This window comes from Corvus moneduloides, chromosome 17 (assembly GCF_009650955.1).
Source record: "Corvus moneduloides isolate bCorMon1 chromosome 17, bCorMon1.pri, whole genome shotgun sequence".
Taxonomy (NCBI): Eukaryota; Metazoa; Chordata; class Aves; order Passeriformes; family Corvidae; genus Corvus; species Corvus moneduloides.
The window spans coordinates 15118218-15143715 of NC_045492.1; the positions used below are offsets into that span (position 1 = coordinate 15118218).

The following is a 25498-nucleotide window of genomic DNA, read 5'->3' on the forward strand; positions in this document are numbered from 1 at the left end:
TCCAAATTTTTATGAATGTTAAAAGCTACAGCTTCAATTAATAAAACAACGCTTGCTTTAAAGAAGAATGGACAAAACCCCTTGGATTTCTGATATAAATCTAAATTTAAAAAATCCTGCTGACTGCAATTTTTCAGTGCAAAATCTATTAAACACATACAGCTGTACAACTACCTGTAGCTGCTGTTCATTAGCTGACATTTGACCGTGCTGCAACCATAATCAGTTAGGGAAGAGACTGAGAAACAAGACCTAATGAAAAAGCTTTGTTAAGACTTCGCAGGGAAAAATTAGGCTAAGAAACATCCAGTGAAGCTATGCATAATATTTGGTAAAGAGTGGGTAAGAACTAAGGCTCTTACATTTCTTTACACCTTACTGTTTTGTTACTGTCAGGAGGACATTTAGCATATGCTAGCGGGGATAGGTTCCTTTAATGGGGCAATAGCAACAGATGGAGGCCACGGTACCAGTTCGTATCTGTCAAACAGATTAGTAGCTTTCTTTTCTTTCAATAGTGTAGCGTGAGAACAAGCTTATCTAAAAAAACTCTTCCCCATGGCAGCAAAGGAAAGTAGAGTACACGGCATAGCCTGTCATTAGTACTGGATGACCAAATGGGCCTTGGAGCTTCTAATCAAATATCATCTCCCAACAGTGAGGAAGTTTCTATCACCCTTGAAGGTGACACAGATACACCATTAAGTGGTTAAATAGAGGTTGGGCTTTTTTTTCTTGAGATACAACTGTGGGGGTTTTCTTCTTCCTACAGTTTCGTTCCTTTTCTTGAATTCCATTTTACTGGGATGTTGAAAGAAGGAATGAATCACCTGAATCTAGGAGAGCTGTGGGTGTCATGTATTTGTAACCACAATACACCATGCTCACACGTGGAGCAATCATATTTATTTAGGTATTAAAGCAAGAGGATTTTCATCAGCCTTCACCAGAGCTGATGTTCTAGGCTGTGCTTTGGAAGTCAGATTTTGGGAAAAATTCTTGTAATGGTGCATGAGAACAGTGGTGATGGCTTTGCTCAAAAGCTCAAAATAAAAAGACCATTAGCAGCCTTTGACTGACACAGAATATTTTTTTTTACAGAAAGCTTTTAAAACTTCACTTATATAAGTTGATCATAGCCAGTCTTAGATAATGAATATACACATAGGGTTAAGACTTTTTGTGAGCAGACAAGTTCTTATAGAGATGCAATATTTGTTATATGTACCATATTAGCTACCACCAGATTAGCCCTTGCGATGACATATTTCAAACAGATAGTCCAGGAAAAGCATGTAATAAATCGATGAAATGCAATGAAAAAATTCATTTTTTTGCTAGATTTTCCTTTGTACTTTAATCTGATTTATTTACTGGGCTTGGCTGAATGTTAGAATATGTTTTTTAAGCGCTGATGTATGCAATCTGCAGCTCTGGACACAAGGCTTCCAAGACTTGCTTTCCCACTCCATATGAGCACCAGGACTGAAATAGCAGCAGTGGATTTACAAAATCCTGATATTCCAGGCAACGAAGTAAGTCTTTTCCTTGCTCCTCAGGGAAATGCAGGGGGATTAAAAGGAAGATAATTGACCATGTTCTTACTAGGCTGGCAAGCATGAATCTCTGGAATGGGATCAGATCTTGGTTGTCAAAGTTTCAGTGAACCTGTACAATACTCCAAAGCTACGCAGCTGTGTCTAGGAAGAATAGTGCAATATGAAACGGTTTCTCAAAACAAAAAACCCAAACTTTAAAATCAGGGTCCAATGTAAATCCAACAGGTTTCTGTTGGGTGGTACATGGGCGATAAAACTGGCCCTGTTACATTAACAGTTAGTGGATTGGTCATTTTAAAACAGCTATCACAATCTGAAATGAAGCATGGTCCATTGCTAGTCAATCCTAAAATAGTTAATACTGTGCAATTCATGCAAAATTAGAATCTTGATTTGGCTAATGCATTCAGTTACATCATTATCACCCATTACAGAATGGAAATTGTTTTTAAAAAAAGCAATCCAGCATCACACAAGTCTAAACTGATTATTACACAGGATTTCAGTCATACCCACTCATTTCTAGCTAGATACAGAGCAGCAAACAGCTTCCATGCCCTCAACAGTGTTTTGAAATGGACAAGAACATTGAAGCAGCTTGTTAGCATAGTGATATAACATATTCATTATATGCCAGCTGAAGTATTGCAAAGTTTGGATCTGTTGTCTTGAAGATAGATTGATTCTACATAGGATTCATTACAATTCTAGCCTGCATTGTCCCTGCTTTCAAGCTAAGTAAAGAGCTATTTCCCCAGCAACTACAGAACGATTCATTTCCGTTCTTTCACAATACACATCATCATTACCTCAGTGCCAAAACAACCTTCTGATGGAAAGCCCTTCTAAATGATAAATTGTACATTCAAGAAGTGTAGTTTAGAAAACTACTACATTCCAAAACTGTTCTCTCTTGTATTCCTAACCTGTATGTGTCAATTGGAACTGAGGAGTTCCAATTTTAGTAACTATTTTACTACTGGGTATATGTGTCTGTTATGCAAATACTTTCAATAACAGCACACAGATAACTCGTACATTCAGCTGCAAACAACTAATCAGGTATGTTTGCATTCCCTATTTATGTCCACCCACAGTCACGGGGAATGTACATACAACTTAAAATCATACTTTTCTGTGTGTATTTGCCAATTTTTTTAAAAGTAACCAAAATTGTTCAATGTATCATAATCAAAAAACTTGCCCAAACATATGTATAGCCATACTTAAAACTAGCACAAGCATTTCTGAATACTAATTACTGCAATCAAACATTTATGCAGCTGCACACGCAATTGAGGCTGTAGAAGTGCTGAATACCATCCTCTGATTAAACTGCGCTCTTTCAGATTTCATGAATACACATACACCCCAAGATGAATTACCAAAATCTAATTAAAAATTTATAAATCCCCTGCTATTTAAGGCTTTCTATAGAGTCTACAAATGCTGATAAAATAGAGGTTCATCAACATTTTCATTAGGGATCATATTATTCAAATGTCTAAAAGTAAGTAAACCCCTAAAAAGTACTTAAGTTATTTATTTGAATCTTTATTAGTCTCTAATATAAGAACACCATTCCACACATTTGGTTCCCCTGACAGCCTGGCAGTCTTTTGAGGAAAGTAATAAAAGATAGTAATACCTAGCTCTTACAGAGTGTTTTCACTCATAGATCTTACAGTTCTTTACAAAAGAACTAAGTCTCTTTATAGTCTTTAGTTTCACCAAGTGAGAATCCAATCTATGCATGTGTATCCACAATTTGTATGTAAAAGAGGTGCATTAGCCATGCAAATTATTATTATTATCTTAGAGATAGCTCAGTTTAAAAATACACCTTCTCTGCTTTATTGCACTCTTTAGAATTTGTTTCCTGAGGACTGGAAGAAATGGTGAATGTTTGAGTGTCTAAGGACTGTGAAATGTACCACATGATGCATTCACACTCCTGAGGCTTATGAAAGTCAGTAGAAGTCATATGTCATATGTCCATTATCATTCCGTGGTGCCAGGTAAGAAAACAACATGAGTCTCTCTTGCCCACAGTACAGAAATAATAATTAATCCCCTTTACTAGATTCATTGTTGAAAAAATTCAACATCTTTTTAGTTCATAACTAATTTCTATACTCAGAGACCCTGCAAGTGAGATCTATCCATTAAAGAAGAAATACAATCAAGATAAAGCAACATTTTTTTGAAATGTTGCCAAATTAGCTTCATGGAATAGAAAACAAATGCTTCAAAAAGGACAAGATGTTCAGTAGTTGTCAAGCAGTATTTCAACTTTTAAGAGAAAAAGCAAATGCACTTTGGGTCCTAGTCTATTGTTACTTATCTGTATGTTTGCCTTATGCTTGCCTTGTCTCATTCAAACATATACAGAGCTTGAAATACATCTCCATCTGCTGAGAACTACATCATGTTGAAATGATGCTGTGCTTTCATGACTGAATGAACTAATTCAGACCTCAGCTAAAGACCATCCTAATTACACAGGAACGTCTAACTCCAAGTTTCTTCAACCACGTTAGACTGATTCAACTCCTCTCATTTAAGAGAGGGTATGACAGTCGTGAAATTTCCTTGGTCTCAGATTAGGCTGAGGGTCACAGTGTATCAGACAAGTCAGTTACTCTGGTATGCAGCTATACTTTCCTCCACAACAACTCTGATAATAGAAGAGCCCTTCCTTCATGTAACAAATTATTAATTAGTAGAGAGCAAACATGTCTTACAAATAGAGAAAAATCCAAGACCTAGCTTTCCTCTAGTGTTTACCAGTACCAACACAGGGGGATGACCAATTCCCACAGAAACTTTCTGAGCCTACCTTCCATTAAGTGAATCATGCAAGTGATGCCCATGACACTACCTGATGTTTGCTATCTGTTTTTCTTATTAAGAATACAACAAACTATTTTACATCCTTAAAATCCCTTCTTTCTTGGCTAAAGGCCTCAAAAAACGTGCACACATATGGTTACCTTATCAGGGAGGCAATTGTTACATCTGAAGTGTTTTTCTTATGAATCCAATGCAAGGTTTTGAGCAGTGATATTCTGTTCATGAATTTCTAATGCAAGTCATGCCTCCATAAACATACCCTGGTTGCTGTCAAGCGACTCATGTTCCCTACTTTGAGATAACTTTGTATCTTTGCCATCTTCCCCATGTTCCCTTCCTTCACAGTATCTCCTGCTTCTCTACCCTCAGAAACTCCCAACCAATCCTGTAATGTCCTACCATCACTCACACTGCTGCCCTCTCCCTTTTACAATAGCAAAGACCAAACTTTTCTGTCTTTTCCCTCTTTTGTTGTACCTCCTTGTCAATTTATTTTTGCCTGCCCCCTCTTTTCAATTACTTTCCTCGTCAGTGTCCCAAAATGCAGTAAAGGCCCTATTGCACATGAGATGACTGCACACAGGCAGATGAGAGGCACCACAGCCTGCCCATTGGGGTTGATCTCTTCCACTGGGAAGCTGTTCTGTGAGAGATCATGGACACCTCAGCTGTTCAGTGGCCAGTCACTCAGCAAGAGCCTGTGTCCTGGATGGTCAGACATTTGGTTGTGCTCTTTCCTGTCAGGCCTCAGGGGCAGCAAATCATGCAGGCTGCCCCTCAATTGTTGTTATGCCAAAGAAACTGTCCTGCAAAGCATGTGCTGCACAAGTCTTTCCCAGAGCTTCTCACACAGTAACTGACATATCAGTATTTCTAGGTTTTCACACAGCCTCACCTGTGGCGTTCATAATGTTTTTGCATTTCAGCTCCCCTTCTGCCACAATCATATGTGACATGTTATGTTCCATTTTAAAATATGTACATATGTCCTAACTTTACTTGAGAATTTCAAATAGGATCTTTGCAAAGCTACAGAACATATGTTTGCTTCTACTAATTGATATAAACTGTTTTCCTTTTTAGAGAGCCCTGTTCAAAATAATTGGATCTAAACCAGAAAATAAACTGTTTCAAAGTGGAATGGATGACAACACTGTGCTGATTGATCGGCTCGTTACCGGCGTGGGAGCCGGAGGGAATCTAATGGTGTCCGTTCTGCTCCGTCAAGATGTGACTCCAAAAGCATGATGCTTAGTTCCCCTGCCTGCCCAAACAGCAATGTGTGCCTACCTATTCTGAAGGCTTGTTCTCAGATTGTAGCATTTTTGTATACGTGATGAAAATTGAGTCCACATTCAAAGGGTTAAAAAACTTGTATGTATCAACATAAGAGTAAGATTATGCTACCAAGAAATGTTAACACTTAGAAAAATATGGATGAAAATTGACTTGCACAGACAAATATGCTTTACAGACAGTTAAATAACACTGCATGGCGTGGTTGGAAAGCACAGGTCACTAAATGTAGCAATACTGAATGAATAAATAGCTAGAAGAAATGAACAAAATCTTGGTAAATTGTCAAAATCTCCACTTGAAACAGACTACCTGTTCTTTTGTGCAATAAGTCCTTGTAAACCAAGTACTTATTAAATTAATCCTCCATTCCCATGCCTGCAGCTTCATCCCATCTTCTAAAGCAGGAGCAGCACTGGGACGGACAGTGGCATTAGACATGGAGGGCTGTGCCACATACCCCTGTGCTTCAGTTCCCAGCATTATCAAGCACCTGAATCACCAAAAGGGCCGTATGGATTTGCCATAACAAAACAAAACTTCAGGAGAATGGAAGGATATAGAAGTCATTGACAATTTCCAACCATGCCCCAAAAAGGAAATCAAAAGTATTTCTCCGTAACAATTATGTTCTTAAAAATGGGATGATCTTTCCAGGGATAAAACATACTCTCACATGGGACCCTGTAGCACTTCTGCGGCACCACCCAAATCTTGACAAGAGGCCACCTAGCTGTATAAAAATTGCAGTCATCAAGGCTGACAAAGACCCAGTCATACAGCAGGAGCTATAGGAAACTTTAAAGGTGTATTAACACAAATGGGTTTTTCAGCTTGGGTTCCAGAAAAAATGGTTACAGCACGAGCAGTAATGCAACACGGTAAAGAAACAGACTCACAGAAACGAACATTTTACACATTTGTAGCTTTTATACAACTAAAATACCATGATAATCAGACAGTAGATTTTAAAAAGGAAGAGTGAAAAAATAATCCTGAAAGGTGACACAGATACCAGAGATGGCAGAACCAAATCAGCGTACCTCATTTCCCTCATGATGTGTCTTGCTCCCTCCTTACCCAGATGCTACAAATAACATGATTTGAGAATTTATTTTACACTCAACATGTACAGCCACCCCAAAGCCAAGGATTAAGCCAGGAGTAGGAAGTATCTGTGCAGAATCTTTTCCTTCATCTGCTACTCCCAAAGCCACAGAGTAAAACCAGAACAAAAATCAAGCAAATCAATTACATGCACAAATTTTCATTTACAAGGCACTATTTCAGGTTTTTTCACCTGTTGGTACTTTTCAAATACTGCGATTCGCTTTATTTTTTCAGCTAGTGAGTACTTAAACTATCACCATTCATGCTAGCAAAGTAACAGAAATTAACTTTTTCACCTACAAATCCCATCCCCTCAAAAGATAAGTATTACTGATATAAGTAGGATTGCCTAAAAATACAGTGGAAGAGAAATATGTATGAAAGTGGTAAAGAACACAGTCTGATGAACGATCACAAGATTTCAAGTGTGCCCAACACAGGAGCTGAGATTTTCACACATATGGAAATAAGAGAGAAAAATGTTTTCCTGGTGATATCACCTCCAATCCTCACATGGAAATGAACATAGAAATTACACTTTTCTATGGATGATTTTGCTTGGAGTAGGAGGAGTGTTTTAGGGTAAATAGCAAACCATAGTTTGCCTATCTTTCAGTAAATGCATGAGAGCGTATTTCCATTGGACACATAACATACACTAAACAACAGAACAACGAGGAATGTGTCCTGTTTTTTCAACTCAAATATTTTCACAGGCAAGAAGAAAGTACAGAAGAAGAGTAATTTACAATAGCCTGGAAGCTGTTCATTTGAAAGGCGAAGAAGAAAAATGTGTCTGAAATGCAGTGGATCATCATTTAAAGTGGAAAAAATAGGCAACACACATTGATTTTCTCTTTGGAATCCTTGCAAGCCAAAGGTTTGCCAGATTAATTAGCAACCATGTTAACTAAGGAGCCAGGTCACAGCATCATCATGATGGAAGACTTTTCAAATCCTTTTTAAATTTATGACCTTGTTGTTTTTGGTCCATACTTCTCAAGCAGACTGGAATCTAGCAGATTTCAGATCTCATGGCATTTTACTCTGGTTCAATCCAATTTAATTGATTTTGCACTGATTTCAGAGATATTTGACACTCAGAAAGATGCCTTAAGAATAAGCAAGTTCCTACAACCTTCATTAAAGACCTGAAAAAAGAAAACTGAGACTAAGTCTTTCCTAAGGGGTGAGAACCATCTCTGCTCATTTTTCTTCACTTTAGGTCCCTTATTTTGGTTTGTGCTTACCCAGTTATCACATGGATTCCAGCACACAGCATTTAACATCAATCACAGCACATCCTGCCCCTCGTGGTACAGACAACAAGGGAATGGGAAGAAACACTGCCTACATGCTGAGCACCAGGGAAATGTGGCATGGAACTGGAAGCAATGTGGAGGGATATGAGTTGCTGCACTAGAGTAAGTAGTGACGCAGTGTCATTATGAACTAGGCCTCATTAATTCCAATGCTGATAAAAAAATTGTTTTGCTGTCATTTTTAACCATAACATAGACATTACTGCAAAAAACCCCAAGAATATTGAACAGTACATTAATAAGAGTATTCAAAATGCATTGCTATCAATGCAAAATTTTCATATAATCCATCTTATTCACAGCAGCCACCTATCCTGTCTGAAGAGAGCATGCAAAGTGCTTTAAAAGAAGTAGGCTTTTGTCCTATTCTGCCTCGAAAAAGAAGTTTGAAAGAATTTGATTAACCTGGGAGACGCAGCCTAATTCCATCCAGTCCAGATGGAATTGTCTGAGGCTTTTCCTCATATGGAAGTATTTTTAATTAAAAGAAAACCAACTCATTTGTTCCCCATCTTACTAGTTTGAATTCTTCTTTAATTAAGGATTAATGCATGAAAAGATTAAATAAATTATATTCAAATGAAGATGTATTAACCAACAGAATTAATGTTCTCATTGTCTGGGGGTAGAAGAGTGGGAAGAACCCTCTGATACATAAAATTTAAACCTGGCACCAGGTTTAAACCTGGCACCTGGCATCTATGCATGCTTGTGGGCATTTCATTAAAAATATCACTGGAGGGCTGCTGAATAACTTCTAACTTAAACAAGTAAACTCAAATGGTGACATGGGCTTCTCTAGATCTCTCATTAGTAGAACCTCAGAGTGTCCAGGCACAACAGACTCAGCATTAATGTCAGTTGCAAAGTAATGCTCGTAGTATTCAGAGATACACGAGTCAAGCCATGTACCAGAAGACTACTAAGAAGTTAATTTTGTGGAAGGTACTTAATCTGGAATTGAAACACAGCTACGTTGTCAGGCTGCCAATGAGAAAGTGTACCTAATGAAAAAGAGAAAGAATATAAGGACAAGAGTGCAGTAATAGCAATACAGGTGTTCAAATAGATGTGGGCTTCAATGCCCCACCTAAAAATCTGATCTCTCTTGGCTTCAATTTCTGAACTTAGTGCTCCCAAGATAAATAATTTTCAGATGACAGTAAGTCCATGTAGGACAGGAATATATCCGGCCTTTAATAAGGAAGCTCGAAGCATTCACTGGGAGGGACAAGGTAAAGGAACGGTACTGCCACAAGTGGTTGGCTCTCCTGGAGAAATACGGCATGGTGTGGTTACTCTTCCTAAGCAGGGGCAGGGGACGATAGCAATGACAGAACTGGCTGGCTACTTTAAAAACACCTAACAGTGTCCCTGTTCCCACCCTAGGAAGGTCTGGGTTACCATGAGAATCAGTCAGTCCCATCTTCTTCAGTACAAGAAAACACTGTCAGGCTGAGAAAAAGTACAGTACATCAGATCAGCGACATGTAATGAGCTGAGAAAATTCTGAAAGCAAAATAAAAGCAAAAGCATCCCCAAGAATGCTTCAGGAAAGTTAATGGATTGACAAAAAGAATAAATTTGAGACTTGTAATCAAGGTACAGATGGTTGAAAAGGTTCTATCTTAAACAAAGATTGTATTGCCCGACCCAGACATTAAGAAGTTCTGCAACAAGTTTCTGTACAATGGAGAGGTGCCTTCTATTGGTTTCCTCTTTTCATTTGACCCTTTGTAAGAGCCATTCAGGGCCTGTCATTGAATGTAAAATGCAATTCTAAGCACAAAGGTTTGACTAAATGAGCAGATGGTGACCTTATCCCTGATTGTTAGTTCACCAGGCCTTATGCATCCGGCTTTCACATTAAAATTCAATCAAGATGACCATACAGATGTAGAACAAAGTGGTTTCAAACTGCCACAAAGCAAACAAGCAATGTGTCAAAACTGGGCAGGTTTGAACGGCTGAAAACAAAATAGCTTGTGGCTTGTTCTTAATAAGCTTGTTCAAATGTCAGAACTAAAGAAAAATTCTCTCTAGCTGTTATATATATATATATATAACAGTAGCAATATCACATTCTCAGTTTATACAAACATACATTTCTTCTTATTCACTCTGGCATTCTTCAAATAATTGTTATTAAGCTTTGTATTGCTTATTACGTCCTGCAAATCCTGAAGACAACAAAATTTTCCATCTTTAGCTTTTAAGAATTAATCTTTTGACAAAATAATCAAAACAAATTTAAAAGAGAAAAACAGCTACCTGGCCATAAGGTCCACTAGCTAGGGCAGATACAAGGTGAGCTGGCAAGAGCACTACACACCTTATGAGATCAGGTCAGTCTGAGCACAGAGAAGTGCAGTCACTCTACAACAGAGTTCACAAAAACGTACAATTCTTGGATGGTACGGTGCTACATTACACCTCTGCAAAATCTTCATCTTCCACAAGAAACAAGTTCATATCCTCCATCCTATTTATCAGAACATACACACACATCCATACACATATTTCCCACTTGGGAGTCCCAAGAGAGGAGCAGATGGAATCCAGATCTGCTTCCTTGCCAAACACCGGAGACAGACAAGTAGGTATTTCTGGCAGAAGCACTGCATGGTGTACAAATAACCATCACCAAGTACCTTCACATTCTGATCATAGACAGGCTAGCAATGCAAAAAAATCTTGGAAAAGTGGATAAATTATTAAGAGAAGCAATGGAAATGAAACAGATGATAGCTATATATGACACGTAGGCCAAACTGATGGTACAAAAGAGCCCCATAAATCAGCCAACATACTTTAAAAATGTCACGCTTTTGCAAAAAAGTGCAACCATAGTTCTGGTTTTCCTAAAGGCTAACTACCTACAAGACAGGTAAAATAATTATTCCGGGCTCTTTAGCGCTGCTAAGACCTCAGCTGGAATGTAATATCAGCTCCATCCAAAAAAGTATCAAGAAACACAAGAAAAATATGGAGAGAAGGGAGAGGAGAACAAGAATGACCAGAACGAAGACCTACTACAAAAAACTGAAAATAATTTTCTTCAGTCTTAGGAGACCAAAGGGAAATGTGGTAAGAGCTTTTAAATCTGTGGAGGGAATGGATGGGCCTATTCTAACAGCAAGCAAAGTGAAACAAGTGGACAGGTCACGAAGTGGACAATGGGATGGTTGTTAAGTACTGGCCAAGCAAACATATTGCAAAGCATAGTTATTCCAGTTTGGAACTCAGGGAATGTTCTGATGGTCTCTCAGTGTACCTTCTGGCCCTATTTGTCTAGGAAACCACAACTAGAGAGTCACTGGGTCAGTTTACTTTCAATTAATATCTCATGAACCCACCACAATGTTACTTAAAATGAAGAGTTTGGGGTTTTTTCCTCCCCTCCCTCTAGGTTTTTTTTATGCTTGGTTAACCTAATTTTTGAACCAGTGTTAAGTACATGGCTTAAAGAGCTGGGCTTTTAATTTCTCTTTTCTTTAATTCAAATGTTATACTTGCACAATCCCTACCATGGACACCAATAAACTCTATGTGAACCGCTTTACCAGTATGACAAACCATCTCTCCACTGGAGAAGAGCTATTGAAATGTCAAGTAACATAATACCCATCCTGCTGCATCAGCACCATGTGCCAATTTGATGTAATAATCTGTGTGTGTAAACAACTCGGTCTTTGGAAAGTATGAGAGTCCCAAGAAGGTACGTGTGACCTTTGAACAGGAGAAGGCTTTTATGGTTTCATCCAGAGCCACATAACATTGCCCAGAGAATTCCAAACCATCCTCTCTTAACTCAGCCAATGAATCAGAGTGTTTCACATCACAGCTGCCGCACATATAGTTCACACACATTCTTTTTTTTGGTATTTTGAAATATCACCCGTACAGAGATTAAATGTGAGAACTGCACACAGCAAAAAAAAAATATCCAATAGCCACAAACTACTCTCCAGACCTCTGGATGTAAACTGAATACTTCCACAGACAACATGCATGTGGTGACCACAGCTGAAGATCTGATTCACAATACTTGAGCTAAAATGGCTCAAATAGGCTTATAATTATGTTTCGTGATTTAGAGAGATCTTAATATGTGAAAATCTTTCATGTCTGCTCTGATAGGTAGCTGAAGTTTTTCATAAACAAATACATTTCATTTATTTATGATAAGTGCAATAGGTCAAATACAGAGATTCAATACCCATAAAACGGGGAAATACTCTTGAGTCTAGAAATTTTAAGGTAAGATAGATTTTTTGAACTGTCCTTCTATTAAATGCTGCCTTGGAGAAGTCTAAGAAGGCATAATCATTAACCCCAAATAAATCGACCATGGTATGATGTACATCATATAATATAATGCGATAGTATTGAAATTCTGAAGACACAAAAGACCAAATATTTAAATTTTAAGATTTTCCACTTAAAAGGTAGCCTGTAAACCTGAGAAGTCCACTAAACAATGAGAAAAAGGATTAAGACTGCCAGTGCTCTCAGTGACCTGATTTACATGTGAAAGAGCTCAAATTCTAGTTAATTACACTGCAGACAAAACCCTGAATATCCGGGGTATGGATATGCATTTCTCAGTAGAAAATTCTACCTTCTTTCTCTATTTTGTTAAAAGATACTTCATCTCACTGGTATTCACGGATCTGCAGAAAACATCCAGCTAAAATATACCAATAAAAATGTAACAAATATTGATACAAAGATTTCTTTGGTATGAGTGTTTTATTAATTTCAAGGTTGTTTAGCTAAATATCCTGCTTATCTCTCCCTCTGCTGGATGCTCCTGTGAGTCCCCTAAGCTTCCTACCTTTAATTCATAATTTACATAAATAGAAATTCATGAAACCTACTCACATTTTGAAAACAACAAAAAAAAAATCCTCACTCATGCATTCCTTCCTTTAAACTTCTTTTCATCTCCTTCTTCCATATCTATTATCACTCAGGTTACAAACAAAAGAATTAAGCCATAACTGAGATCGCATTCCCATACTCCACATCAGTAAAACTCCCTCCTGTCACAGCCTCCAGAAGGATTGTGATTTTCAGTGAGTTCTCTGGCACTATTCACTAGGAGGTTCAAAAGGATCTTCTTTCTCCTCCTCCACAGCATATTACACTAGACACATGTACACAACCTTTTAAAGTGCTTTCTAAAAGCATATTGGAATATTAAATTTTACAGCTCTAGATTTGTAGGAGCTTGTATGTATTTTGTGGAAGAACCTGGCAAAAGAAGGATAGATGCTGATCCTCTTCCTTTGGTTATTAATTTCCCCCACAGCATTTTTTCCTACTTTGTTCCAAACAGGTTTGATTTTGGATTTTGCTTTCAAGGGGTGTTCAAGTGGACTCTAAGTATAAAAGACCACATGAATTAAAGTGAACAAAATTTACTTGTTCACAGGCTAAAAAAAAAGTGAAACTGCTCCTGTATTCAAGACAAATCCACAACAAACCTCAGCTGAATTTAATAGCTCTGTAAAAAATAACGGAACTCAAATAATATTCACTACTATGTTTCCTAAAATTACATATGCATATTCAATTTGTTCTTCTGGACTTCTACTGTGACACAGAACTGCATAATTCAATTTCCCCTACAAATCCATCTATTGACAGGGAAAGTTCAGTTCAGCAACTGCTACTTAGATATTCACAACCAGAGTCTTCCAATCTTTTCAAAAACACATGCATAAATTGAGATTCCTAAAAGGATACCAGGGATTCTCATGGGCATGCGGAGTGTTCCCTGATTTCAGCAGGCTTTTCTAAGTACTTAGAACATTTAATACACAATTTCACACAGGGACTCAAGATCCTCTGTTGGAAATGATACAACATTCCCAGTTAATTTTTAATTAGTTTTAATTAGTTGTATGCAGAGCCCACTTTTGGCCAGCATGAGTTAAGTTTCTTCACAGACATTTATTGTTACTTTGATCATTAAATCATCCAAATCTTAAGTTTGCTAAAACTAACCCTGACAAGCTTCAATAAACAAAACCAAAGGGATTTGAAGATTGGGCATCTGGGATTTTAAATTTATGGCCCTTCAAGGACATTGGAGTAACCAGCAGATACAGAGGAGATTAAGGCCTGGAAAGCTTCCCCCATCTGAGGAAGAGACAAGGACTAAAGAATGTGGACCAGATCAGCATGAAGAGTGAGAAATCAATAACCAGCAGGGGCCAGAACCCTAACTAATGAAGAGAGTTATGCAATAGAACCAATGAACATTCATTTCTCTGTTTGCTAAAAATGTATAGATAAGTGAAAAGGTTTTGTTTTGGGGTCTGTGTGGAGGCCACAACTTTGCCAGTTACACACACACACCCACCCCTCTTGGCCAAGAATAAAGTACTGTCTTACTTCCTAACACTAAAAAGGCAGAGTCTTATTTAGCCCAAATATTTCAGAGGATTTTGGTAACAGCTCCATATACCAAAACATCCAAATTTGCCTATTCTCCCAACTTAACAGCTATTTGCCTATTCTCCCAACTTAACAGCTTTCCCTAGGTCAAAGTTGACTGAAACTCTCATTCAAATTTATTAATACAAAGCAAGGAGTTTGATGTTTTACATAGTTCTGTTCCATCCTGCTGCAGGATGATAGGACACGTGAATATATATGCTTACCCATAACTTATATATGTACCCTCAACCCACATCTGAAGAGGAAGGACTTCTGGTACTGCAAATTATTTTAAGTGCTTTTTAACCTTTCCTGGTATTGAAATAATTTCTTTTGGGAGTGGAACAGACCCTGTCATAAGTTACAGCTTCTATTCAGCACAGTAGATCTCATCTAGTCTGGCAGAGATTCTTCTCTGGCAATTAATTTCATGTTTTATTCATCCCAGAATTCTTTAAAGCTCCAAATCAAAATGCCACTTTGTGCATTGCTAACCACATTATGAGCACCCAGTATTACAAATAAAGGTGCTTTCTGCATAGCAATCAGATTGCCTCTTTTCAGAGAAAATGAATCTAGCTCTGTATTTATCTCACTAATTGCACTCACAGCATTACAAATTATCACCCGACTCCCATTTACATTATTCAAAACTCAATCCCTGTAAGTTACTAAACCAAAAGTGAGCCAGACATTTCCTCCTGAGACCCACACACACTGAGAAAACACATTGTTTGAACTGTTGATATATATGAACTAGATTTATCAGGAAAAAAGTTTAGATACCATAATTGATAAGAGAATAATCACCTGAGAGCATGTGTGTGCTGCATATGCACTGCTTAGGAGAAAAGAGGACAGCTGACCCAGCAGATTGCTGAATATATGTCCCTCCGATAATTAAAAAAGTGAAGAGCCAGCATCTTACCTGAGTTCAGTTAAATTCAAGAGATAATGTAACATCCAAATGGAAAGCAGTGAGTGCTTTCACAGCTTCCCCCCCAGATGCCCTCAAGGCTCAAGTAAGTTTACAGGTAAGGTTAGTCACTTTTCATTGTTCCACTGCACGACTGAAAACCAAAAATCTTCCATAAAGAACTACATAAATATGTGTCCCAACTAGCTGGAAAATTGCATTGCACAAAGAGTTACAATTCAGGGGCCAGAATCTGGTGTTCTTATTTAGGCCCAGCTCTCACTGATGTCAATGTGTTCTTTTGCTTGAAGCTGTACTGGGTAAAACCAGAGAGACTGAACCCCCAGTTGAAATGCTGGACTTCAGAAAGTAGTGGGGGTCAAGGTGGCAACTGACTGTATAAAAACCAACGGGCAAGCTACAGTAGAAAAGAAAGTAATTTTTCTATGCGGCAGAAGCTGCTGTATGAGACCACTAATTTAGAGGTAAATATTCTCACTGCAGTTTGATTCTTGTATGAACTACTGAATTTTTGTGATCATTAATCTACCAAATTCCAGGTTTTCCTTTTCAAAAATTTTTAGGAAATTCTCATAAATAATGAATGATAGACTGTACCATGTAAATATGATTCAGTCTATCTTTAGGAAAATGATCTAAACTTATCACCAGCTGAAGGAAGATGTTCCCCTTCTTTCCTTAACAATGTTCATGTGTATTTCATAGATATAACATATGTATCAGGTTAAGACTGTATTCAAAAAGCACAAAATGCCAACAAAAAAGGTTTTTCACTTTACATTTCCTTCTATTGCCCTACTTCATTTTATTTATAGTATTTATTTGACAGCCTGATGGCCAAATGCCTATATTTGTTAATTACACTCCTCATTTATCCTGAGCAATATAGGGTTTTTTTCTGGTAATGTGAGGAGGAGATATATACACTATGGTCCATAAAAGCACCTCAGTTTACTACTGCCATCATACAGGTAAATGTGTACCTTAGCAGGGATCCCATTTTGTCTGCTCAGATGATGGTGTCCACCTAGAGGCCCCTCTTGTCTGTATTATCTGGTGCTGCGCTAAGAGAGGAGGGTGGAAAATGTCAAATTTCTGTCTTTTTTCAGGAATTTCCACCACCTCCGCTTTTGCTGAACTTTGCTTCAGATGAGGTCACTTCTTTTGGGCAGGTTTCCTCTCAACAATGCCATTAGCAAACAAAGACAGATTTACAGTAAAACACTTACTGTAATGCTACGTGTTGTCTCATCTGATTGGTTTACAAAATATGAGGAAAAAATCTTTAACAAGTATCACTAACAATGTCAGTGAAAGTTAAACCGTCCTAAACAAGTCTGCTAGAGAGTAGAAAAGAGGCATACAGCCTTTCCTGTTCATTCACCTCATCATATTTGTCATTTCAATGTATACTTTAATAAAGAGACCAAAAGGCATGTTCAGTGACCATCTTTTACTTGCAAAAGGAAAAATTTAATACTGCAGCAAATCCCTGGCTCTAAAGCTTATTTTCACATATTACAGGTAAGACATCACTGAATCAGAAGAGCTACAGTTTTTATTATTCCTCAACTATTTCCATTTGGAATTATACAGAACAGAGACATGTGCTTCCTCTTATTATTTTAGTATCATTTGCTTCCTCATGCTTTTACAGCCTCACATACAGGCCCATGACTGTCCCTTTCACCTGCCAAATGCAGACCAGAAATCCCTCAAATCCATCTGTGCAATGACAAATCCCTCATCAGGTTCAGCTAGTAATAAATCAGATTTAATAACAATTTAGAAATTATTCTTACTGTAACTTCCTCATGAATCTTGCTTATCATCTTCTCCCATCACAGAGAGAGAATAATACAGGATTCAAGATCTGACATGCAAATAAGGTGAATTTTGGTGGGAGAGTCTGGTATCTTCTATTCTGAGATGTAAACTTTGTCCTAAAAAAAAATCACCTTGTAGGCTTACATTACAGTTTCACTACGACAAATAACATGTATAATACAATGGGTGCAGTAGAAGTAAACAACAGATATTATGCTGTTACTAAAATACAAAACTCGCTTGTATCAGCATAACAAAGCTCATGAGAAGTAAGAGAGGAAAGCCAGATGTGGGGAGAAATGCACACATTACTACTATCCCACCTCCTGGGCCTGCTGCTGCTGTATGCTTTGTCTTCCCAGACACTCATCCAGAAAAATTTTATTTCCTCTTTGCCTCTCCCACCAAGCTTCCACTTCCACTCCCTGGTACAATATATGGTACCAGAAGCTTATGTCACAGTCCTTTGGGTAGACAGTCTTCTATTCTCAGAGGCTAAACAGAAAAACACTAAGCAGTCACTAACAGCAGTGATGTCCATTCCTTTGACTGCAGCAGGAATCACGGGATAAATCATATTTGAATAAACCATACTCAGTAGATTTATAATCCTGGCGATCTACTAGACTGCTAAGTACTGCTGGGTGAGTGAAATATGAAACTGCATAAGGTTTCACTTGACATCACATATGTAATGTGATGACTTATTTTCCTCTCTCAAGGTAAGATCTCTTCTTCCTTTCACAGTTAAGTTCCAGCTAGCTTAAAAAACTGGATCACTTTATAAGGATATATTCACCCTGTGTCACTTGAAAACAAATCATGGTCTCCAGAGAAGGAGCAGAAAAGGAAAAGGATTTCTCCCTTCCTTTCCCAGTCACTATGAGCCTCAAACAGTTTTCATGTGTCATATGGCCAAACTGCAGTTGCTTGGAGAAACACAGGGGTTTGTAAAGGTCCATGAAAATAGACATGTGTAAAGGGATGAAAATATGATAGAAAAATATTTTATAGTTAATGTCTATGAAAACCTAGTCAATGGTCTTCCAAACAAGGAACGGAAGGAACATCATATGGTTTAATAACATTTGCTCACCGAATAAATTGAAGTTACTGCTGTGTTGGAGATGAGGAATGAAGTAGTTGTAGAGAATTACCTCTTTACTTAAAACATTCATACAAGTTACAGTATTTTGAACCCTTACCAAAATCCTTGTGGAACTACAAGCAGCCATCAGGGCATTCCAGAATCTTCACTGAATGATCAAAGAATCCCCTGCTGAAAATGCAAGGGAGAAAAATGGTCTGTAGACAATTCTGTCTCACTTGCTGCAAATATTCTGTCTGCAATTCTCCTTCTCTGGAAGGCAAAGTAGGAGGAATCTTCCCCCTGATGTTAGTGTGAATTTAGCTTGTGTGTTTGTGTCTCCATGGAGACAATGTAAACACATCTGTTTTCTTTTTGCGCTTCTGATGGAAGCATTCCATACAGAATTCATCGTTGCAGAGAACAAAAACATTATCTTGAGGCAGAAATAGAGATAATTCCTCACACAATGAAAAAGGAAACCTGGTTTAGTTCATTTCCATCAATGATCAGTGTCACCAGAAGAGCAGAGCAGTGGAGTTTACAGTCATATCTTAAAGCTCAGGGTTTGCATATCTTGATACTTGAATAATAAAATAATGTTAAGAAAACAGTTGATGTTAAACTCATGTTACAAGGGTAGAAAAAGAAATATAAATGCAGAATACTCAAAGCCATCAGGAGAAATGCAATATTCTACACTTCTGAAATGTCAGTATGACATTATAATGCTGCCAGATCTGTTATACATTGTTGCCCTTCGTGCAGTCTCTAAATCTTAGTAATTCCCAAGACCTGGCAACAAAGCTACCTTATCTGTAACTTTATTTTACATTTCCCCTAACATCTATGCACTGCCAGTTAACGAAAGAAGAAAACACATTGCACTGCAGTGGTGTCAGTTATTTGTTCCTTTTGTTAAAGATGTTTCAAGAACTGGCGAAAGAAAACAAGTTTAAGCAGGGTTCATTGTTTCAATAGCTGAATGTCCATTCAGCGCCTGAAGCATGTTAAGCAGTCATAAGAATGTCCCATGCTCCTTGTTAATCCACTAATGTAATGGAACAAACCACTTGCAAGCATCACTGTCTGCAAAAGGGGAAAATATTAAATAAAGATTTCCTACCAGAATTTTAGTGGTTTTCACAAAATCAAATCATTAATCTTAGAAAATCCACATTTATCACAACACGCAACCTTCAATATGCATTCCTAATATTCCAGCATCTTATCAATCATTCTCGCTTGTGAAATCTTTAGCCTGCAAAATGAAATAGGCCCATGATTTTTGGTTGTGGCCATGAGCCCAGAAATAAGTTCTTTCTGTAAAGTACCCTCTCTTAAATAGAAGCAATTACTCTTTGCCACACAAAATCCTCACAACAGTAAAGAAACAGAAACAATGTTTTAAAGATACACTGGAAATTTCAAATACCAAAACTTTTTGTTATGGACTAGTAAAGTACTAATAGTTTCCCTGGTGAGTCCTATCATCTTAGGAGCCCCTGGCTCTTCTCTGTAAAACTTCCAGTGTGCTGCAGCATAGTCAGCAGATCTCCGAGTCATGTATTAATAGACTGGGCCCATCTATTTCTTCCAATGTTGCAGCCTGTGGCTGGAAGGAAAAGGTGACCTGTGCTCCCGATTCCCTCCCCAACTGTCTCAAGGCCCTGAAGACACTTTTGATTGACTCTGGACTGTGCATTGTGATTTCATCGCCACCCACAAGGAAAAGCAGTAACAGGCAATAGTCGAGGGCCATACCACATCAGGAAGCTTCCTAGTGATGTCCTTAACCTAGGCTTGGGGAAGCAGCAGACAGAGGAGGGTCTGGCATTTGGACTCTCTATTCCCCTTGGAAGGGAAATACCCACCTACAACTATAACCTACCTTTCTTTAGACCAAGTCACAGAGTTCGGCCCTTCCGCCCCTGGCAACACCTCTGGTGTAGATGGGCCACCACCACATCATGCACCGACCGGCCTCGCACATCCAGAGCTTCAATGTCTCGAAGTCTCATCCTGGTCCTTGCAGAGGACAAGGCTCTGCACTGAGGCGACACCTCGGCCCAGTTAATTCTCGTCAGTGAAGAAGACGCCGCTCTGCGCTGAGGGGACAACGCCCCAGCCCGCCGCCCCCTCAGCCTCCCGCGCGCAGCCCGCACGCGCGGCGCACGCTGCCCTTTAAACAACGCGGGGCTCGCGGGCGGCTCTCGCGAGAGCTGCCGGCCTGAGGGGGAGCTGCGCGCTCTCCCCTCTGGGGTGACGTGGCTTTCCAGTCAATTATCTTTCAATACTTTCAATATTTATTTTATAACAGTATCTGCTACCCCGCCCGAAAAACATTCTGCAGGAAGAGGTATTAGCATTCATATCGCGATTTAATTTGTTTAATTGCCAGCTAGTTAGGCGGGATATCCCCGCTGCAGCGCAAGTGTTCTCTGGAAGGACAGTTCAGATGATTAAAGCTGGAACCATTTCAGTCATTTCACAGCTCCTTCAGCTGGGCCGTGATTTTTTATGCCTTTCAGAATACTTTGGCGAAGGAATTTAATGACATGGCCAAACTTAGAGTGAAAAGGGCACAGTCCACATCTTAGGCAAATTACAATTAAAAAAAAAAAAAAAAGATGTAAAAGGAGTATGATATTACGGTAGAAGAAGCAGGCAACAGGTGAAAATCAGGACAAAAAGGGCTCCTAAGGAGGGCTGGCTTTTGGGTAGCACAAACAGAAAGGTATAAAGGAAAAGAGAGCCCTGGAATAAATTGCCCACACATACACCTACTCTGTGACTGAACTGCAAGTAGCTTGATGGTTCTTTCATTTTCCTCTCTTCATATTTTGCAGAAACATATTTGTCACATATAAATCAGGATTTAATATATGTGGCTATTCCAGTGAAATGTGTGATTTTTCAGTTGAAGAGTAGCATGGCATAACATTACACCAATCAAGAATAGCATAAATAGTGAAGAAAAGATTGATTAATTCCAGTAACTAATACTTCTGCTGTGTGCCCCAAGAGTTCCAAGTCAATGCAGAAATGTTGCTGAGATGGAGGATCTTCTGTAAGCTTAGAATTACTTCTGATGGTACAACATTCTGTGTTACAAGCATGTGATACAGTCAATGATGTACCTGTGGCACAGTTCACAGATAGAAGCAGTACAAAACCACCTAGGGACTAAGTCTTGCTTAGCTCTGAAGCACTGCTGCATTAAGAGACAAATACTAAAGGACTGGTATATGTCCTCAACAGAGATTGCAGTAAGAGTATATATATAAAGTTACATCCGGTTATATATATGTATAACTTTTGAAAAATGTTCCTCTGTCAAACAGTGAAAATATTTTAAGTGGGATCCACGGGGGGGGTGGTGTTCTAATCTCAAGTTAAAAAATATTTTCTATTGTCAGTATGGATAATAAGAGTAGAGGATAATTATAATATCTGCCTGTGACATATCCTTTAGAGGCCCTGCAAACATTTTGGAGCTGAGAATTCAAAATTATCTTGACAGGTTGGAGAGAATCTAAAATGAACAAAGTTAAATTCAATAAAGGTAAGTGTAAAATGCTCTACACTTAGGAAAGACAAATGAAATGCATAAAAGCAAAATGGCGACCATCTGGTAAGGCAGGATTTCAGCATAAAAGCATTTAAAGCTTATGGTGAATTAATAACATGATGCTCAAACACAAAAGACTGATCTCATTCTGGGAGGCCTTGCTACAGGAGTCATATGTAAGATACAGATGCAATCTATTGCACTTCATGTGAGAAATGAGGATAGTGTTTCCAGGTTGGGGAACCAAATAGTAAAAAAGTAGAAGAATCAGAGAGATTCTAGAAGTGTAGTAACAGCAAGGGACATGGACACAACTGGCAGAGAAACTAAATATGGGACAGTCTAGAATGTCCTGTTACACAGAGTGTCAAGAGTTATGTAAAAGGTGCCCCTGAAAAAGATGTTTCACAGTAGAAATTAATCCAATATAAGGACAGAAAATCAGGAGATCTTTATCCAGACCAACAGAGCAAAAATTAGCCATGCATCTAAAAGGTTACTAACTTTAACTCAATGCAAAAACTAATTGAACTTCAGGAAAAGGCAGTCAATATTTTCCCTCATTAAAAGTATAAAAATAAAACTGTCCATAAAGAAGGAACAACTCCTACACTTTGTAAAGCCTTTTCAGTACATACTGCAATATTTTCAGAGGGGAGGCAGTTTAATAGAAGAGAATGAGGTACCCCTAAAGTGCTAGTAATCAAGAAGAATGTGACTGTGTATTTGTGATGATTCCAAGGTTAGCATTATCCAACATTTTCTGACATGTTCTTTCCTTGTTGTGATTTAGAGAATGGCTTTGCCCTCATTGCTGTGGTTAACATTTCTTCAGTCTGAGTGACATCAGCCTCTAACTTTTTATGTTGACTTTTAAACAGGAAAGGCAAACAAGCAATGAATGTTCTGTGGGCATTGGGCGGAGGGTTACAATTCCCGTTACAGGAAGAGTTCCTGCTGCAGTAGAGAACGCTAATACAAGGGCTTTGGTCCCTTGTTAAGTCTTTGCCTAATTATGAAGGAAACATACAGATACAGTAGGTTCCATCTAATTCTTTTAACTAAATCAACAAAGAATGCAAGGCTTAGCTATGTACACTCACTGTTGTGCCAGCAGGCTTCTTAAACACAGAGATACCACTTAAAATTCTGTAAGGTTATATAAGGTTATAAGTGCCAGTATTCTGGCTGGTTATGCTATCATCAGTTGGTTGGTTTAATCTTTTTTTGAAACCATAGACAAACCAGTCTATTTCCACAGGCAACCAGTTCCATTACCTGGTGTTAGGCACTAAGCTGTCTTTTAATTTCATTCCATTCCTGCTTTGATCATTTCAGGGAATAGCACTCATTTACCTAATGAGGAGAAACAGAGTAGAATAAGTCACTGAAAGGTCTCAGTTTGTAGTGGTGACCAGCTGTGAAATCAAAGCTCTTTCTGGTTAGCACAGACGTGGGGAGAAAAGTGATTTGTACATGCTGATGCCGATTTTTGGGTAGCAGAAAATTAGGTTATTGTTGTTCCACTACAAGTGCATTATTTTTCTTTCTGTGAATTTACAATACTCAAACATTGTACAAAGAAATATTGGAGATATTTATGAGCATATAACTCCAGAGAAAAATGTGCTCTCTTTCATTGCTGGTATCCAGAATATACTCCTCCACAATGATTCGGCATTAGAAAAAAGTTCCTGTATCTTCCTTTCTCCCTGTGATACATTCACCCATTTCCACGTTGTGTGTGTCATCATTTGGTTTTAATTTTCCAATGTCTTCTAGTGCACTATTGTCACTGAACGATGGTACAACAAAAATATGATCTACTTGACAGGCAAATGCTTCTTTGCTCTAAATCAACACATCACCAACAATATATTAACCTGCTACTACGTGTACTATAAGGGGATGTGGAGGTGTGGGGTGTAGTTATTAAGAATCAGTCAAAACCTCTGTTTGAGGCCCTTTTCCCACCCACCCCTTCTCATTCTGTCCACTGGGAAAATAACCTACTCAAATACGAAGGGATTCTCTCAGGTAACAAAAACGGACTTCACTCTTTCAGTTTTATCTTCAGCAATAATTAAGATTTAAATTAACTTTAGTGTGCAAATATTATTCCTGTGACCCTTTGGGAGCAGCACACACATCCCCTGAAAACTGCACTCCCCAAATTCAAAATTTAGTTCATAGCACAGTGCTTCCTTCAGGACAAAATGCCATACTCCTGAAAGCCTTGGCATTCTCTCTGCTCTGTTGCTGAAGGATTGCTATTCCTAGAAGATTCAGCTCTGTAAGATAAGTGTTAATACATTCTTTCTGCAGGTCTCCAGGGCCTGAAGTTTGAATTTAATGTGAACTGAATAAAATAATTTGCTTTTTATCAGCATGGTCCATGAACTGTGGTTTGAGGCCAATATGTGACTCTTAAGGTAAATGAGTTTAGCTGCAACTCCCTAATCCCCAGATAAGATCATAAAATCACCACACATCACTCAGTACTGTTTAGCAAAAAATGCCTGCCTCTCTAGTAATAACAAAAACTCTGAATTATAGTCACTGGCTTCTCAAAGATGATGGCTCTTGCAGGTTCAGGTGAAGTATGTGACTGTGTATGGAGAGGATGGAGTGCAGCCAGCACAGCACAGTAACTTCCATTTCACATTAATGTTTGATTTCTGGAAATCTACTCAGAAATCTACTTTTAAAAAAATGAACCATCCTGTTGCCTACTCTTTCTCTCTTAAACAGCAACATACACATACTTTTATACATAATCCTTTTTAGTTAAAACTCATGCTCTGCCTTAGCTAAAATTCAAGAATAAACATGGGAGTAACTCCTGATGTAGACTATTGTAATAACAAGTTTAGTTATGATTTATTCAGTTTATTCACATGCAAACATGGAAACTCAAATGTAGAGACAGTTGCTGAAACAATTAGTCTTTTCCATAAAATTACAGATGCTAGAGAAGGAAAACACTCAAATATGCAACAGGCAAGGTGTCCTCATTCTTATGAATTCACTGTTACTTCAAACATAGGTACCACCTCTCTGGATTACTTGCTACTAGTTTCACTAAATAGATAATTTAGTAGCAAGAACTTCTACCAAAGGACTAAAAGCAAATCAGTAGCAAGAATTTCACTAAAATAGAAAAGTATGTCTAAATTTCAACTCAATGGCATGCACAGGTACTGCACATTTAACAGCATAAACCTGATGGTGCTTGTGTCCTAGCGTGGAGCAGAAACAACCAATACAGTGAATCCTCCCATTTAATAGGTAAAGCCTAACTAAATAGAACACTTCTGTCAATTTAATGGCTTAATCTTGCATGAAAAGCATCCATGAGAGAAAATGCAGAGGCAAAAATACTCTGAACACCTTATTTCTTACAAATTCGTTGCACAAGCCTGTGAGCTCCTTTAACATTCTTCTCACAGTAAAAGATGAACTCAGCAGAACACTCTCAACTTTTTTTCT

The 25498-nt window shown here is 38.3% G+C and overlaps 1 long non-coding RNA gene across 3 annotated transcripts in view; it reads right to left on the minus strand.

The window, feature by feature from the left end:
* The window catches only part of LOC116452323, a 50923-nt gene extending 30345 nt beyond the window's left edge, over positions 1–20578 (minus strand). For 2 of the 3 annotated variants that reach the window (XR_004243467.1, XR_004243466.1), the window contains exons 1-3: positions 20330–20578; positions 18557–18630; positions 17327–17467 (exon numbers count right to left, since the gene is read on the minus strand). This is a non-coding gene — a long non-coding RNA (uncharacterized LOC116452323). The remainder of the gene's footprint in view (positions 1–17326; positions 17468–18556; positions 18631–20329) is intronic. The other variant, XR_004243468.1, reaches the window with a different exon arrangement.
* Positions 20579–25498: the final 4920 nt, after the last annotated feature.